This window comes from Netta rufina (genome assembly GCF_964035555.1).
Source record: "Netta rufina genome assembly, chromosome: Z".
NCBI classification, from domain to species: Eukaryota; Metazoa; Chordata; class Aves; order Anseriformes; family Anatidae; genus Netta; species Netta rufina.
In genome coordinates, this window is record NC_140126.1 from 79,069,070 (window position 1) to 79,077,620 (window position 8,551).

Sequence of the window (8,551 nt, forward strand, 5' to 3'; positions counted from 1 at the left end):
TTCTTCTTCACCCCAGCCTGCCTGCTGGCAGGACGGAGCAAGAACCTGAGAAGTCCTTGGCTTAGTGTAAGAACTGCTCTGCAACAATTAAAACATCAGGGTGATACCAACGTTAGTCTCATACTAAATCCCAAACACAGCTCTGTAACCTGCCCTGATCCTGACATCAGGCTGACGGGCCTGTAATTCCCTGCAAAGTCCTTCCAGCCCTTCCTGTTGCCTGGAGGCACGTCTGCCAGCCTGCAGTCCACTGGGGCCTCCCTCATCACTGTGGGCAGCAGAAGAGACCTGCTGCGCTCCTCCCTTGCCACGGGAGCCCCACGGCTCCCACTGTCCCCCCAGGCCACAGTGAGCTCCACAGCCCTTCCAAGGAGGCAGGAGCAGCTGGTGCAGCAAGGCTGCCTCTGCCCTCCGCAAGCAACCTCAGGGCCCCATATACAACAGCCTGGCAGCATGGCTCTTACCCTCCAAAACGTCGCTCATGTAGTCATTGAGTGTTTGTGCCAGCTCGTCAGCACCTCTGTCTGTGCCGCTCTGCTGGACACACTTCTCTGACAAAGAAGTGAAACCTGCAGGAAGAACAGGCAGAAATCAGGACATGTCTACGTGGGCCACAGGGCCTGGCAGCCAGTCCCATGCTGCCAAGCCTAAGCGCCTGTCAGTCGCTGCATCGCAAGAGAAGCCAATCCGTGCTCTCTTTAGCCATCACAGCAGGAGTCCTCAAGAGCGACAAGATAGCTGTGCCATCTACGGGCCAGGGCCCCCGAGGGCCTGGTGTGTCCCAATGGCTCGTTTCCGGGGAGGCTCTACCGTGCCCAACCCACCTGAAAAATCCGCTAAGAACAGCACTCCCACGATAAGCCTGGGGATCTGGCTGTCCCAGGTGAAGTCCTCAGAAAGAAGATCGGGGAGGAGCACGCTCCTGTTCTCCATCTCAGAGTACGGGTACTTCCCCTCCCAGGCAGATGCTATGGTCAGTGCCCTGTGGTACCGGGGTACCTCAGCAGAAGACAACCATGCCCAGCTGGGAGGGAGGAGATGAAGACCCCTCAGCACCGGACGATGCAGTGAGCCTGGGGCCTTCTTGAAGGACAGTTTGGTCTCTGCCACCATGGGTCATCACAATCACCTGGTTGGTAGGTGATGACCTGGTTCATAGGTCATCGCTTAGTGGCTGCCCTCCAGCAACACGGTGGGCTAACAGTGCCATCCTCCATAGATCAATGCCTGCTGAGCAGCAGCCGCTGTGACCCCGTACAAATGTATAGAGCTACTTCTTCCAATGAGGTTATTAAAAAAAAAAGAAAAAAAGCACAAATAGGATTAAGACTGGAAGAGGGTAAAGAACATTCATATATTCATGACAACATTCACCACCAGAACCTTCCAGAATGGTTGCTCAGTTCTTCTGTTCTGGGGGTTGGTTAGGGGCTGGTGGCAGGGAATGCAGGCTGCTGGTCAGTTAAGTCAGCGGACCACTGACACAACCAGAATGAAGAATGCTAACACATAAATAAAATTCAGAAATTATTCTATTCTGGCTAGAAAAGTTGTTTCATGTTGCTCCATCCATCCAAGAGGAAAGGTTGAAAACAACAGTGGCAACGTGAAGTTTAAGAGAAGAAGAGATAAGGAGTGAAGGATGGAGGATAAGGATGGTAACATAAGCAGCAAACGGTGGTTAGTAATTAACCTCTTAGAAGATCACTAGAAAAGGGATATTTAAGTAGGAGATTTGTTTTGTTTTGAAAACACTGGCTTGTGCTTTTAAGGGTCACCGATTACCTGAACTGTTTGCAAGGTCACTGCTTGAAAACTGGAAAACTTGTTCAATAAAATTAACAATTCTGTATTTTGAAAATGGTATGGTTTAAATATTAAACTTCATAAATGTTCTCATTTGTGTATTACATTTATGAATCCAGTAGTTCTTAACTGAAAACAACCAAATGTTTTAATTAAGCTTTAATAGGAAATAAATGCATTTCAACTTTCCAAACTCGTTTTTCAGCAATTTTAGCCTACTGTAATTCCAATTACTTGATTCAAATCATGCTTCAGTCTGGTGTAACAACAAAATCAAGTTTAACTTTCATTATTCCATTATTGCCTAACATTTTCCCAGAGTAAACGTAATTTAAATGGATATAAAAGACACCGCATGTAACCAGCACAAAAACAGTCACTTCATTTTAAATGTGCATAAAAAAAAAAAAAAAAAAAAAAAAAACACACAACAACAAACCACACAGAAACCCAAACACATGAATGGTTAACTTTTTGTTCCCTTTCTCTCAGACAAAACCTTTGTCTTACTTCGGAGAGCAATGTCTTGATATCTGAAGGAGCTCCCTCCTTGAAGTCATCCATTCCTAGAGTCAAAACGATCAGTAATTCATCTACTCACAAGCATCTTTTCTGCTCTGCTTCCACAAATTATGTCTCATCTCAGAGCAGAGCCATGCTACTCTACCATGTTATTATACCTTCAGCTGGGATTTACATGGCTGGGATTGGTGTGCTTTTAGACCAGCAAAGATCATTCAATACATTCGTTTGACCTCCTGCGTGCTACAAACCACAGAGCTTCACCTCAACATTCCCACATCAACCCTGCAGCTCCCAGTTCAGCTATTTTATGGTTTATGATTATATATATTGTAACTATATATAGTTACAATTCCAAGGACAGCTTGCAACATAATTATTCAATTCAAATTACAAATAGGTTCTCGGGCCCCCATACTACCTCATTCCGGTTCCAGGTAGCTGGTCCATAATGCTGTATGATTCTTTCAGGAGGCCATTCATTCTCTCCCCATTCTTGGGCACTACGCCCAGCTAAGGAAGCATCAATAGATCGTTTTACTCTATTCAGATAAAAACAAACAAACAAAAAACTCTTTTCAGCTGGAATTAGCTCAAACCTTTCTTTACATAGAAAGAAAAATCTAGGAGCGTAACAGAATGACACCAGGCAGAATGACAACTCCCAGAGGGAAGCCCTACAGTGACAGCGAGTCAGAACAGATGATCTGTGGCCACCCCAGGGACAGACTCAAATGCCATGACCTGCGACTGAAAGTGACCGCCAGAACTGGGATGATGGACGCATAGAATGCTTGCCTTTAAGACAAGAGACCGGAAGGATGGGCAGTGCAAACCCCTTAAGAATAACGCTTCAGAAATGAATTCCCAAGCCTGAGCTCCTGCTGAAGCCCAGATGACTTCCACAACAGCGACAATGGAAACGGACACAATCTGAAACCAAAAATGCACAAGACCCAAAACGCATCTGCTCTTTAAGCTGTGACTGCAAGACAAGAAGTGCTTGGATCAGCCCTATGATCACAGAATCACAGAATTGATGACGAAACAAGCATTTAGGACCTTTAGTGTGGCTACCAAGTTGCCCATCTAATCTGTCCAGTGGAAGAAGGCGATGAGGATATCAAAACCTGAGGAGCGCGTAACACATAATGATCATATCAGGAAACATTCGATACAAAATAAAAGTTACACGCACGGAAGAAGTGATCCCTTTAAGCTCCGACTGCAAGACAAGAGGTGCTCAGCTCCCAGTTGAACATCAGCGTTATTCCGATGAGGTCAAGTGTTCAATACCCTCAGGATGGCTTCCCCAGGGCCTGCCGAGCACCAAGAGCAACAGCACAGCACAGACAACAAGCTGGGACTGCCCTGCCTGGCACGTGTTCACGCTGTACGTGACAGAACTCCCCACACATCATCTCTGCCTGACCTGATCAATCCTGAAAGGCCCCATCCGCTGCAATGACTTACAAGCACAGACCCTTGCCCTATGGGTCCATTCACAACCCCAACTCAAACATAGCACTTGCCCCCCCAGCTTAGCTTGGGAATGCTGGGAGGCAGGTTCCATCCTCATCAAGGAACACAAAGGCTAGCCAGGACACTGCTTCAAGCCTAAGGCTCCTCTTCACCTGCAGAAATAAAGTGCCATCAGGCACCAGCACGCCAGCCAAACTTCTTCCAGGGAAGCACCCTCCTCAGAAACAAAACAGTAGTCAACTGACCTGCTCTGCTACTGAAATCAGATAGACACCCCCTAGACAACTCCCTGCCTCCCCCTGCCAACACCCGAGATTTGCCCCTGAACTTAATTCTCAGGGCTCAGAATCCATCCTCAATGTGGACCACAGAGACCAGCTAGGATGTTCCCAGTACCTTCTTCATCCCTGGAAAAGAGGAGTCACCCAGAGGTGGACCAATAGACTACCAAACCATAAACAATGCCCGTTTTCCAACTTTTCTCCACTCACCTTCCCAACCCACACCCAGCGCTTCCATTCACTGTGCCAAGCCAAGCCCGCGGGGCTTAGATCAAGGAGAAAGAACAGACAAACGTGACAATCCATAAAACGGTCTATACCCACTCCTCTTCGTTCATCCCCTACCGCAAGAGCCAAGAAGCCCCAGACCCGTGTTCCCCAGCCCAGTATCACCGCCTTGCCCACCTAACACCCCAAAGAGATGCATCTCCAGCATTTCAGGAACTAGAACTGCTGACGTCTGGCGCGCCTCAGAAACGTGGCAGGAGACGTACTCTGCTGTCGCAAGGTAGTTTGCCCAACAGGCAAAGCAGACTAACACAGTCCACCGACCAACTCAGGGCCCACACTGCTGTCCACTCACCCTTGTGCTTCGTTCAAGTTTCCGTGCCCATGCCCTGGGCTACAAGAAACAAAGAGAGAAGGTCATGCCCACGATGGACACGCAAACAGTACAGCTTCTTGCAGAGGACTCAAACACAGAGACCAGAGCCAGAAAAAAAACAACACACCCTCAAGTCCACAAATGCCAAAAAGCCATGAATGCACAGCAGTCCCAGCAGGGGTAATTACAGACTTATCCTTTACAGATGAAAAAGGTGACCCTGCTCAGTCTCTTCGTACTACTGCGCTTATGCAGTCGAGCCCCTTGCAATGCGTGCTGAAGCTCTTTGTGAATCCTCTGGACAGTGACACAAATGGCTTGATATATCTAGAGATTAAAATGTAACGCCAAAAAAAGGAACCGTACCCCACGATTTCCCAAAAACAAGTTAGCCAGCAACCCCTCCTAAGCATCCCTCTTCTAAGTGAATTCCAAGCTCTTAAAATCTAGAAGGATGCAAGGTCTGAAGACTCAACAGCCAGCAAAACCACAGGCAAAAGCTGCAGAAATATAACAAACTGTCCCTAACCCTGAACAAGATTACACCTTACATGCCTACTGCTGCTGGTTTCAGATACATGCTTACACAGGGAGCTTCGACAATACCTTTCTCCTAAACCCTGCTCCCTCACTTTGCCACCAAGGTTGTAACTTTGATAGTATTTGACACACAGGCAAAGACTCACAGTAAGCCCCGTAATACTGCAAAAATCCTGAGGGACCCAGAACCACTAAGCAAACACACAAACTAACATTATTGTCCTATCCATGAACATGCCATAACAATGACTCACCTGAGAAAGAACTGCATGCAATAAAGGCACCTGGTACTATATCAGTTGCTTTACTCTACCAGATCCTACTAGTTGCTACCTTAAAAAGATGTGTGTACCGCTCTCTACTTGGAAACGTATCAGTCCGTAGACTCTGACCCACCTAAAGAGCCCTGCAACTGACTGAAGGAAAAACAAAGCACTTACCCCAAAGAGCAGCCCAGGCAGAAGGAGCTCTCTGATGGCATACCTGGGGCTCATATACCGTTTGGCCGTGCCCAGCACCCAAGCCCAATCACCTGGGAAAGGGAAGGGGCAAAGCACAAGAAAGTAGAAAGAGAGCAGAAGGAGAAGCAGCAGCTGGCGTGTTTTTGTTTGTTTGTTTGTTTTTAATCTGATTTAGCTCAACAGCAAGCAGAGTGCAGACAAGAGAATCGGGCTGTTTCTAGAAGCAACGTTCCGCATGCTTAGGCTGCAGCTTTTAATCTTGAAAGGACAGTATGACCAAGCAAGTAACTGGATTTTTTTCAACTGAAATTAGCTCAAACCTTTCTTTACATAGAAAGAAAAATCCAGGAGCATTAAAAAAAAAAAAAAAAGCACAACATGCCAAAGAAAAACAATTCAAAGTAATAATATCACTTGCAGGAAAAATCACATACTTGAGTAGGCTATCTGAGAACCAAAAGGCCATGCTGACGGGTCAAAACACACTACAGGACACTGGGTCCTGGCCCTCCGCTGCACCAACTTGAAACCCATCCCTAACACAGCATGAAAACTTGAAACCCAACCCAAACACAGACACAGCATTTCAGCCTCAACACAGTTTTGGGAACTGCTGGAAAGCAGGCTTCATCCTCAATGAGGTGTGCTCAGGCTACACAGCATGGGGCTTCAGGCACCTCTTCCCCTACGGAAGAAGACCGCCATCAGGAACCGCCACGCAAGACAACCTTTTTCCTCTACAACACCTTTCTCAGGAACAACGCAGCATTCCAGAGACCTGCTTTGCTCCTGTTCTAAGGGCTATCACAGCCCACCTTGCCTGTGGCACCTGATAAACAGAGGAGAAAGCAACCACAGCAGCAAAACCCACAGCAGCCTTTGGACAGTTACTCTCATCCCCTCCTTAACCTCAGCCTCTTACCTGCCCCACGTGGCAGATGCTTCCACCTGTTCTCTTAAGCCACTTAAAGCACCTCTGAAAGGCAAACTGGAATTTTACTCTATTGGATGTAGGAAAATAACTGCAGTGACAACCGCACCCCAAAAACAACTGCTACCTCTGTTCATCACTCACCAGAGTCACTCCAGAGGCAGCTCAGGTCATGACGTCCTGGACTGCACACTGAGTTTCAGCCTGAACAAAGGAAAACACAGCCAGAAGATAAACTTTCAGCTGCCAGCGTTAGCACCCATCCCTCATCAACACAAGCGACTCCATCTTTAATTGTATCCTTTCAAAACAGCGGTCCACTTGCCTCTGTACCTGGAAATTAAGTCCAAGCTCAGAAGGAGTAGACAGCATCACCCATGCCACCTGGGAACACAAAAGGACAAAATGACCACTGTGCTTGCAAACAACCACCTGCCACACTGCTCCTCTATCCCAAACAGCCTCACCTCAGACCCTGAGGGAAACACCTGAGTGTCTTCCGTTCGCTTTGGATAAGGGATGACCAGGCTGAAAACACTCTCACCTTCCCTCACTGCTCCGTGACATGGGGATTTCCCTTCCCTGTCCAAGACTGCACGAAGCACCTGCAGAGACAAGAGAGAAGCACACCCTGAGGCACCTCACAGCCAGAGTGTACCTGCTGCAATACTCTCTCTTCCCAGCTCCGTTACTCCAGCTGCTCACCAGCTTTAACTGAGATTCTCGGCTCACAGCGCCAAAGCAAACTCTGCCCAGGCCACACAACACACACTACACAAGCTACGGTATTTAAGACACACGAGCTGGAACGTTCCTGCCCAAGAATCAGTCGCATCACACAGGACGGATGCCGCATGCTCCTAGAAACCAAACCTACCAGTCCTGAACAGCTTCCCTGCCAGACAGCTCCCCACCTCCTCCTGCCAACCACGCTCAGCACACGCACTATTTGCCTCTCAAAAACAACAACAACAAACAAACAAAAACCCACAAAAAGTAAGAACATACGCACACAAAAGCGACTGAGCTCCACAGATGCCAAAAAGCCACGCACACACAGCAGCCCGGCAGGGGTAATCACAGACCCTTTACAGATGAAAAAAGGTAACTCTGATACGACCCTGCTCAGTCTCTTAGTAATACTGTGCCTACGTGCTCAAGCCTCTTGGAGCATGTAATCAAGCTGTTTTTAGTTCTCTGGAGAGTTACACAAGTGATTAAAATATAACTCAAAACCAGAAGTGTATCCCACCATCCCTAAAACCAGTGATCCAGCAACCTCTGCTAAATATCCCTCTATTAAGTGAATTCCAAGCACTTAAAATCCAGAAATCCATAGACTCCAAGCTGCCTAAAGAAGCACCTGTAGAAACAAGAGAAAAAGCACACCCTGAGGCACCTCACAGCCACAGCATACCTGCTGCAACACCTCTCTCTTCCCAGCTCCTTTACCTCAGCTGCTCATTAGCTCTATCTGAAATGTGTGCCCAGGCAGCGCTGCACAAAGTTGTGCCATCAGACTTAAAAAAAAAAAAAAAAAAGGCCCACAGCACAACAGCTGCTGCTCCTTCTGCTCTCTTTCTACTTTCTTGTGCTTTGCCCCTTCCCTTTCCCAGGTGACTGGGCTTGGGTGCTGGGCGCGGCCAAACGGTATATGAGCCCCAGGTATGCCATCAGAGAGCTCCTTCTGCCTGGGCTGCTCTTTGGGGTAAGTGCTTTGTTTTTCCTTCAGTCAGTTGCAGGGCTCTTTAGGTGGGTCAGAGTCTACGGACGGACTGATGCGTTTCCAAGTAGAGAGCGGTACGCACGTCTTTTTGAGGTGACAGCTAGTAGGATCTGTTAGAATAAACTAATGTAGTACCAGGTGCCTTTATTGCATGCAGTTCTTTCTCAGGTGAGTCACTGTTACGGCACGTTTACGGGT